At 36.5% G+C, this 10,849-nt stretch overlaps 1 pseudogene; it reads right to left on the minus strand.

Moving 5' to 3' along the window:
- Nucleotides 1-639, minus strand: part of LOC102831859 — a 2,699-nt pseudogene extending 2,060 nt beyond the window's left edge.
- Nucleotides 640-10,849: the final 10,210 nt, after the last annotated feature.

The raw sequence follows: 10,849 nt of genomic DNA on the forward strand, positions 1-10,849 counted from the left end.
TCTCTACGCTGGAGAGCAAGTTTCAGAGTCTCCTCTGACATCCATTTTGACCTTTTCTCTTCGTTCTTGTCTTCTTAATGACTTTTTGCAGCATAACTACGCTATGTTACTTGCTTCTAAATTCTTCACCAAGCATGTGGCATTGGTCCATCTTCTAGTTGCTCTGTGTTCTATTTGTAGGCAAGTTTTCATTTTTCTTTTTAAGCTTGCTATTTCCTTTTCCAGTTCAATGATCTGCTTTTTTTGCCTCCATAGGGTTCCCAAAGGCATAACTGTGTTCACATAGTGTTTCCCGACTCCTAATGTTTGATTTAGATGGTCCTGCTAGAGTACAACTGTTGCTTTTTTCCAAAAGATTCCTTGATTTGAGTTTCATAGACATTATACTGGTACAAAAATAAAAAATGGTTGGAACAGCATCCATTGTAAGTCGTCAAGTCTGTTCTGTTAGGTCAAAACAGGAGGCTTCAAAGTGCTTTGAACAAAGAAAAGTATGTTTTCCTGGCACAAAAATTTTGTGCCTAAACATGCTAATCCATTAATTTCTTCATTTAGGATCCAAAGGAAACCTGTGGAAGCTGATGTTAATGTGCATTTGTAGGTTGCTGCACAGCCCACCACAGCGCAATTGGTCGGCATTGCCCTTTCCCCCTCATTCGGTAACGTCTTAAGCCTTTTCTCAGGTGATGACAGTTGTGTTTGCAGAGGCTGGACAAGTAAGGCAGAGTACAGCTCAGCCGAGTTGAGTCGTAGGAACAGGGTTGGAGAAGGGGTGTATGTGGGACCCCCGATAGTCCCTTTCTTTATTAAGATGGCGGGCTTGAGCCAGCAAAGTCTACCATCCTGGAACTCTAGGAGGCTTCGTTCACCTTCACCAACATGGTGGCCACAATCCGGCCCCCTCCCGCCCAAGCGAAAAGGGAGTAAGACTACAAGTGTCTCTTTGGCTGCAGTGTTCGGAGCAATTAAAAGAAAGAGTTGTTTCCCCCTCCGGTTGCTATGAAGCTCCCGCAAGGCCGCAACTAGCAACAGGTCCTTGAACAGTTCAAATGGATCAAACGAAACATTGACAGTATGAGTCTAACCAGAGGCACCTCATTCAGCCAAGGAAAACTCGATGGGGGACTCTTGCACTTAGATACATTTGAGAAATTATTCTAAGTAGGATGCACTGGATTTTTTTATTCTGTCGTTGAAACATTTCACAAATTTATGCATTCAATTCAGCTATGTTTTATGAACAGTGTTTCTCTTCTCTCTTTCAGAGACTTGAAGTACACGTGTTATAACACAGTTCCCCCTGATGTTGTTTCTGCTCTTTATTTTGTCATATGCAACAGTTGAGACAATCAAATAGTTTTATTTCATCCACTGTGTTTATTCTTTTGTCCTCTTAGAGTCTTTGTCTCTGCTATGAGTTTCCATCCAGAAAAATCTATTTTTATATGTTTATTATATTTCAAAAATGTTACAATAAGACTTGTATATCCATCACCAGATTTTTCTTATTTTAATATTGTGTATGACTGAACCAATATACTAAAACAGAAAAATTGACAATGTCACATTCTTCACTAGATAATGGAATTCATAAAATTTTAACCATGGAAACACACATTCTTCTGCAACTGTATAGACTTACATAATTTCTTTCTAGATATTTTGTCATTGTTGTTAAGTGCCATCCAGTCCGTTCTAAACCACAGTGACCCTGTATAAGGAAGGTTTATAAGAAGGAATGGTGGGTGTGACCTGCTGACCTTGTAGTAAGCAGAACAGTGTTTATCCTAATAAAGCTACACCAGGACTGCTTCCTCTATATCAATTCATGTTAAAATAATTATATTAAGATAGAAAACCACAATGGTACTCACAATGTCTTTAATTTGTATTTCCTAGTCAGTAATGATGTGGTGATGTGGGTTAATGCGTTGGACTGTAAAGTCAGTTTGAATTGCAAGTCGGTGGTTCAAATTAACCAGCTGCTCCCCAGAAAATCCTATACAGGGTCGCTATGAGTCAGAAACGACTAGACAGCACTTAACAACAACAACAACAAGTCAGTAATAGTGTGCTGCATCTTTTCTTGTGCTCATTCACTATTCATTTTTTGTGAATGATCTGAGTCATCCGATTGCATGTTTTGGGAAGTTTTTGATAGGGTTATGTCTTCCTAATATTGTGGTGTGAGTGACTTCTTACATATAAAGACTGATAACACTAAGGAGCTCTGGTAGTGTAGTGGTTATGAATCGGGCTGCAAACTGCAAGGTCAACAGTTCGAAACTACCAGCTGTTCTGCGGGAGAAAGATGAGGCTTTCTGCTCCTGTAAAGATTTACAGCCTTGGAAACCCTGTGCAGGGTTGTTATGAGTCGGAACTGACTCCACGGCACACAACAATAACAACACTAAGGAAAAATACGTGTGAATTGTCCTTCCTTGTTTTATTATTTCCCAAAGAAAGTACAATAGAGTTTAATAACATGTAGAGAAATTCCCTCATTTGAGAGTGGGCCAGAAGAAGTTGTTGTTAGCATAATGGAAGGATGAAAAGAGAACATAATAGATAAGGATTAAGAAAGATTAGGAAGAAAATAGATTCACTGAGGAGAGAAACAAGAAAGGATAGAAATAGAGTGCGATGTTGAAATATAATGAAATAGATCAGAAGTATAACATAGGAAATTATATTTTAAATGACTAAAGAGAATGCTAAAGGAATAGAAAAAAAGGAAATTAGCAGAAATCACTATAATAACATCGTACAATATAAAGTGTTAAATTTTACCATTTTCTTTCTGAAGGAGATCTGAAATACAAAGAGAGTAATGTAAGAGTCCTTAGCACCAGAGAAAAACAAAGAAACAAAATCTTCCTAAAAACTTTTTACAAATGTTTGTATAACCCATTTTTTGTTGTTGTTGTTAAGTGCCGTCAAGTCAGTTCCGACCCATAGTGACCCTGAACAGGGTTTCCGAGGCTGTAAATCTTTACAGGAGCAGAAAGCCTCATTAGAATCTTACAATTATTTTTTTTCATGTTCTCTGCAAAAATCGAAAAATGGGAAAAATTATTAAAAATAAAGATAAACACAATTACCAATGAATTAACAGTTTGAAGCTCACTTATTTAAGGACAAAGCCCTTTGTACAACATAATGCCAAGGCACCCATACCCTGGCTCTGAATGAATGAAAGCTGATCTTTTCAAATGACATGCCATATATTCATACAAATATAAAACCATATTTGCCTTCTTGCCATTTGACTATAATTCAAGAATATAAATGAAAGAAAGATTTGGATAAAACAAGAATTAAAAAACTATGTCAAAATTCGAGACAAATCTTAAGTGGCACTGTAGGCTAATGCGCTAGACTGCAAAGTCTTTTGAGCTGCATGGTCAGTGGTTCAAGATCACCAGTTGCTTCTTGGAAACCCTATACAGGGTCACTATGGGTCGGAACCAACTCGATGGCACTTAAAACAAAACATATTCGGCTAATTTGCCCTACACTGTAGCCATTATCTATCTGTTCTATGTAATGACAAGGTTCTTGAAAACTTAGACTTCATATTGTATTGATATGGTGAATTTCTCACCTTGATCCACTTACATCTATGCATTATAAGTGGATCAAGGTGAGAAATTCACCATAATATATCTCTATTTTCTCAGAAAAACAAATTGAATAAATATTCACAAATGGAAGCAATGGAGGAAATTTACAAATTAACAGATTAAAGTTTTAATAGCTTCCGTTCACTAATGTAAATTAAGTTTCATAGTTAATGGAGTCTTCGTGTTGTCCTGTAGGGTAAGTAGTGGACTTCAAGGTCTGTTTGAATTGCAAGGTAGGTGTTTCAATCTCACCAGCCACTTTTCAAAAGCCCTATAAGGGTTTGTTATGGTTGGAACCAATTTTGAGTGTCGGATGACACTCAAAAACAACATGAATTAGAAAGGACTTGATGGCACTTAAATACAACAACACATAAGACCATAATACCATTACTTTCATCCTATCAAGGACTTCTTGTTGTTAAGTGCAGTTGAGCCGATTCAGACACATAGCAACCCTACATTGGGTTACCAATGCTGTAAATCATTGGCAGGAGTATAAACACTCATCTTTCTCCTCCTAATGGGCTGCTGGGCTTGTGGTTTGCTGTCCAGTGCTTATGCTACAGAGCCACCACACTCCCCATGTCAAGGACTAAGTTTTCTTTAATTATCCAGTTTCATTCATCCACAGTATTTATTAAGATGCAAGCCATTATTTTTCCCTTTTAGAGTCTGTGTCTCTGCTATGAGATTCCTTACAGCAAAGTCTATTGTTTTATATGTTTATTGATTATATTTAAAAAATTTAATACAAAGGTTTCATATTCTTCACCAGACTTATCTTCTTTTATGTGACTGTAACAAATTATCAAAATCTAAAAATTGACTATGTCACATTTTTCACTAGGCAGTGGAATTTGTAAAGTTTTAGTTAATGTAAACACACATCTGTGGGCAAGACTGTAGTTTTATACAGTTTCTTCCAAAAATGTAATTGCTGTTAAGTTCCATCAACTCAGTCCCAACACCTAGTGATCCTGTATAGAGAGGGTTTCCCAGAAATACTGGTGTGTGTGGACTGCTGACCTGGCAGTTAGCATGCCAATGTATATCCTAACAGAGCTGTACCAGGATATTATCCCAAACTTCAATTCATGTTAAAAACTTTATAGTAAGATACAGAACACAATTATTTCCATTTTGCCTTTAATTTGTATTTTTAAGACTACTGCTTATTCACTATTCATTCATTTTTAGTGAATGCTCTGAGTCATCTGATTATATGTTTTGGGAAGCTTGTTATAGGGTTATTTGTCTTCCTACTACTGTGGTGTGAGTGTTTTCTTCGGTGTAATGACTGATATCATTAAGGAAAAATACTTGTTTCTCATTTATCATTTTCCAAACAAAGTACAAGAGAATTCAATAACATGTAGAGAAATTACCTCATTTAAGAGTGGGCTGGAAGGAGTTTTTGTTAGCATAGTAGAAGGATGAAAAGACAGTATAATAGATAAGTATTAAGAAAGATTAGGAAAAAAATAGATTGCTTAAGGAGAGAAATAGAATGAGATGTTGTAATATAATGACATAGTTCAGAAATATAATGGAGGAAATTATTTTCAAAATGTCTAAAGAGACATCTATCTAAAAGGGAATAGTTTTCAAATTTGGAGTCCATGTCTCTGCTATGAGTTTGCATCCATCAAAGATTTATGTATTTATAGATTATATTAAAAATTTTGACACAAAAGCTTGAGTATTCTGATCCAGGCTGGCCTTCTATTGACATTTTATGTGACTAAAATGATCAAATCTAAAACTTGACTACATCACAACAATTTTCACTAGACGGTGGGCTTCGTACCATTTTAAATATGTAAACACACATTCAGTGATACATTGTATTTCTATGCAGTTTCTTCCAAAATATATAGCCTTTGCTGTTAAGTGCCATTGACACAGGTCCAAATTCCAGTGGTTCTCTGTAGAGAGAGCTTGTCAAGAGTACAGGTGGGTTAGAACCACTGACCTTGTGTTTAGCAGGCCAGTGTAAATCCTCCCAAAGCAGCATGAGGACTCCTAGCCACATTTTCATTCATGTTGCCATTTGTATATTGAGAGAGAGAATGCAATAGTTTCCTTTATGCCTTTGATTGGCCTTTCCTGCTCAGTATTGGTGTCTGCATCTTCTTTTGTGCTTATTCACGATTCTTTCACTTTTAGTGAAACATCTGAGTTAACTGATTCTATGTTTTGGGAAGTTTTTGATCCGTGTATGAGTCTTCCTACTATTGTGGTGTGAGTATTTTCTTCTGTGTAATGACTGACGTCACTAAGGGAAAATACTGGTGAAACGCTGTTTCTGATTTCTCATTTCCCAAAGGACACAAGAGAGTCCAATAACATGTAGAGAAATTCTCTCATTTAAGAGTGCGTTGGAAGGAATTGTTGTTAGCAGAGTGCAAAGATGAAATGAGAATATGATAAATAAGGATTTAGAAAGATTATGAAACAAATCGATTCACTGAGGAATAAAACAAGATAGGAGTGAAATAGAATAAGAATTTGTATATATAATGAAATAGATCAGAAGTAACATGGAGGAAATTATATTCCAAATGTCTACAGAGAATGCAAAAAGAATAGAAAAAGAGTCAAGAATCAGAAATGACTCTAACAACATTATATAATACAAACAGGAGAACTGGGGTTAAACTTTACCATTTTCTTTCTGAAGGCAATCTGAAATACCAAGAGAGTAATGGAAGAATCATCAGCACCAGAGCCCAACAAAGACGAAAATAACTTCTTACAAGTTTTTCACCACTGCACCTATAACCCATGAAGAAACTTACCAGATTCTGTTTTCAAGTGCTCTGAAAAATTCAAGAATGGGAAAAAATAATTAAAATGAAAGATAAACAAAATTACCAATGAATTCACAGTTTGATGCTCACTTACTTAAGGATAAAGCCCTTTGCAATGAGTAGTAGCAAGGTACCCATCCTCTGGCTCTGAATGAATGAAGGCTGATCTTTTTCAAATGTCATGCCAAGCATTCAAGCAAATATAAGGCATTCAAGCAAATATAAAACCATACTAGCCTTACCTGCAACTTGAGTATCATACAAGTATATAAACATAAGAAACATTTGGAGATAAATAGGAAAAAAAAAAAAACCTTTGCCAAAACTGGGGCAAATCATAATCAAAGAAATGTATTTTCAGCTGATTTGCCATACCCTGTTGCCTTTGTTCTATGTAATGACAAGGTTCTTAAAGTCTGGTTTCCCTATTGTGTTGATCACATTTATCTGTTTTCAGTGGATCAAGATGAGAAACTGATCACATTCTATCTTTATTTTCAAAGGAATATAAAGTTAATAAATATTCACGAATGGAAGAAATTTACTAATAATATATCAAAGGTCAAATAGCTTTGGTTCACTCATGTCAATTCCTTTTCCTTGTTAATAGTGACTTATTGTTGCTCTGTAAGGTAAGCAGTGGACTGCAAGGTCCGTTTGAATCAGCTGCTGGTCAAACACCTTGTATTGGTTGCTTGTGCGGGAACACGTTCGAAGGCACACAACAACAACAACAACAAGGACAAAAAGAACATGAGTCTGAAAGCAGTTGATGGCACTTAAAAAAACAACAGAGAAGTCTCTGATTATATTACTTTTATCACATCAAAGACTTCCTGTTGTTATGTGTATTGAAGTTGGTTCCCACACATAGTGATCCTACTTAGTGTAACCTATGTTACAAATCATTGGCAGTAGCCTAAATCTTGATCTCTTTGCGTTGGTGGGTTTGTGTTTGTTGTCCAGTGCTTATGCTACAGAGCCACCACAATCACCACCATATCAAGGACTACATTTTTAAAATTATCTCGTTTAGTTCAACAATATTTTTTTAGTTGCAAAACGTTATTTTTTCCTTTTTGAGTTTGTGTTGGTTATGATTTTCCACCCAGCAAAACCTATTGTTTTATAAGTTCATTGATTATATGTAAATTTTTTGCTACAAAGCTTGAATACTCTACATCAGACCAGACTTCTTTTGACATTTTATATGACTGCAACAAAATCTATAGATAGTTTCTCAAGAGTACTTGTGTGTGTGGACCACTGACTTTGTGTTTGCAGACCCGTGTGTATCCTCTCAAAGCCACATCAGGACTCCTTCCCACATTTTAATTCATGTTGAAATTTTTATATTAAGATAGAGTTCATAGTGGTTCCCAGAATGCCTTTGATTTGTGTTTTCTAGTTAGTAATAGTGTGCTGCCTCTTCTCTTAGCCCTTATTCACGATTCATTCATTTTTAGTGAATATTTTGAGTCATCTCATTCTGTGTTTGGAAGATTTTGGTCGGCTTATTGTCTTCCTTCTGTTGTGGTGTGAGAGTTTTCTGGCATGTAATGACTGACGTCACTAAGGAAAATTACTTGTGAGTTGCTGTTTCTCATTTTCCAAAGGAATCTCGGAGAGTTCCATACCATGTAGAGAAATTCCCTCATTTAAGAGTGAGCCAGAAGGAGTTGTTGTTTGCATAGAGGAATAGTGAAAGGAGAATCTCATGGACAAAGTTAAAGAAAGGTTAGGGGAAAGGAAAACAAAAAAAAAAAAGTTGACTGAGGAAAGAAATAAGAAAGCACAGAAATAGAGTGAGATAATGTCATATAATGAAATACTTCAGAAATATAATGGAGGAAATTATAATGAAAATGTTTACAGAGAATGTGAAAGGAATAGCCAAAGGAGGCAATAAGTGGAAATCACTATAACAACATCATATCATACAAATACTTGAATTGGTGTTTAACTGTACCATATTCTTTCTGAAGGACACCTAAAATTCAAAGAGAATAACGTAAGAGTTCTTAGAACCAGAGCTAAACAAAGAAGCAAAATATCTTTCAAAAATTTTTTCACCAATTTATGTATAACTCATTAGAACCATACCATGATGTTTTTTCACATCCTCTGAAAAATACAAAAATGGAAAAAATTGTTAAAAATAAAGCTCATAACATTTTGATGCTCACTTAATCATGGACAAAGCCCCTTATAGAGCACAATACCAAGACAACTATAACCTGGCTTTGTATGAAGGACGGCAGATGGTTTTCAAATGATATATCATGCATTCATTCAAACAGAAAACCCTCCTTGCCTTCGGTCCACATGACAAGAATGCAAGTATATAAATATAAGAAAGATTAGGATATAAATAGGCAAAGAAAAACGGTATCTACGTTAGGGGCAAACCACAATTGAAGACATGAATTTTCAACTAATTTGCACTACCCTGTAGCCATTGTCTGCTGTATGTAATGACATACATTGAAGCCTTGACTTTATATTGTCAATATCAATGGTGCTGTGGGCTAATGCTTCAAACTGCAAAAGACATTTGAACTCAAGGTCGATGGTTCAAGCTCACCACAAACACTCCACAGGGTTGATAATGGTTGGTTTCGACTCAACAACACTTAACAAACACAAGAACATGTATTGTAAGTGAATCAAAAGGAGAAACTCACCATATTCTATTTTCCAAGGAAAAACAAATTTAATAAATCTTCAGGAATGGAAGCAATGGAGGAAATTTACATATAGTGTATCAAAGTTTTAATAGCTTCGGTTCACACATGTCAATTCCTTTTCCTAGTTAATGGAGTCTTCCTTTAGCACTGTTGGATAAACAGTGGACTCCAATAAGAGTAAGACTTTGTAATACAATGAAGTAGATCAGAAGTTGTTGTTAGGTCCTATTAAGTTGGTACCAACACATAGCGACCTAATGCACAGCAAAATGAAACACTGCCCAATCCTAAGCCAACGTCACTATTGTTGCCTCGCTTAAGTCCATCGATGCTGCCACTTGGCTAATCCATCTCATTGGGGGTCTTCCTCTTTTTCTCTTACCCTCACTTTACTAAACATGATATCCTTCTCCAGTGACTGTTCCCTCCTGACAATATGTCCGAAGTAAGAGAGAATAAGTTTGGCCATCTTGGCCTCTAAGGAGCACTCTGACTGCACTTCTTCCAAAATGGATCTATTGGTTCTTTTGGCAGTCCATGGAACTTTTAATAATCTCTTGCAACACCATAACTCAAAAGCATCAATTCTTCTACGGTTTTCCTTATTCACTGTCCAGCTTTCGCATGTATATGAGGTTATTGAAAATACGATGGCTTGGGTCAGGCACACCTTAGTGCTCAAGTTGACTTTTTGCTCTTCAACACTTTAAAAGGTCTTGTGCAGCAGATTTGCCAAATGCAATACGTTGTTTGATTTTTTGACTGCTGTTTCCGTGAGTGTTGATAGTTGATCCAAGAAGAATGAAGTCCTTGACAATTTTAATCTTTTTTCCATTGATAAAAATGTTGTTTATTGGTCCAGTGGTTAAGATTTTTGTTTTCTTGATATTGGGATGTAATCCATACCTAAGGCTGTGCTCTTTGTGCTTCAACAGTAGTTGTTTTAATTCCACTTCACGTTCAGCAAGTAAGGTTGTATCATCTGCATATCTCAGGTTGTTAATGAGTTTCCACCAATCCTGATGCCATGTTTTTCTTCATATAACCCAGCTTCTTGGATTGTTTGCCTAGCATACAGGTTGAATAAGTATGATGAAAGGAAACTTATTCACAATATGGTGAAAGAATACATACATATTCACATTGTCACATATACTTTTTTTTTTCATATTCTATTGTGAATTATATATTTTACACGAGAGAACTTTAGTTTTACATTCATTCCATAGTATATCGTTCCATTGCCAAGGTTCCAATCCCCTCCATGCATCATCAACTGACCAAATGGTATACCCTATAAACCTTCACCCTACACTCTCTCCCCACCCCCAATTCTTCAGGGCCCAGTCCCTCTCCCTCTTTGGATCCAAAGTCCCCAGCTGCTTCATCACTCCGCATCATCGTCTCTGCCTCCATCTCGGGCCTCGCTGCTTCTCTGGGTAGGGTTCTGCTCTCAGATCTACTCCGTTGATGGTCCCAGAGACCTCCGCTCCTAGACTGGAGAGTTAGTCACTCCCTTCCTTGCTACAAAACATCTACCTTTACATTTCCAACCCTCACAATCAGTCCTGATAACAATCACTCACTATTGTATCACAAGTGACCCTTCTGCATTTCATTTCATCAGCTCCGCCTAGACAGATTGGATAGTATTCACTGGAGATTCTGCCTTCCTCCATGCCCCCTAGCTCTAGGTTCCCTCTTGAAAGCTTGTAAGCCAGTCACT

The sequence above is a fragment of the Chrysochloris asiatica genome, unplaced genomic scaffold (genome assembly GCF_000296735.1).
Source record: "Chrysochloris asiatica unplaced genomic scaffold, ChrAsi1.0 scaffold00626, whole genome shotgun sequence".
Lineage (NCBI taxonomy): Eukaryota > Metazoa > Chordata > Mammalia > Afrosoricida > Chrysochloridae > Chrysochloris > Chrysochloris asiatica.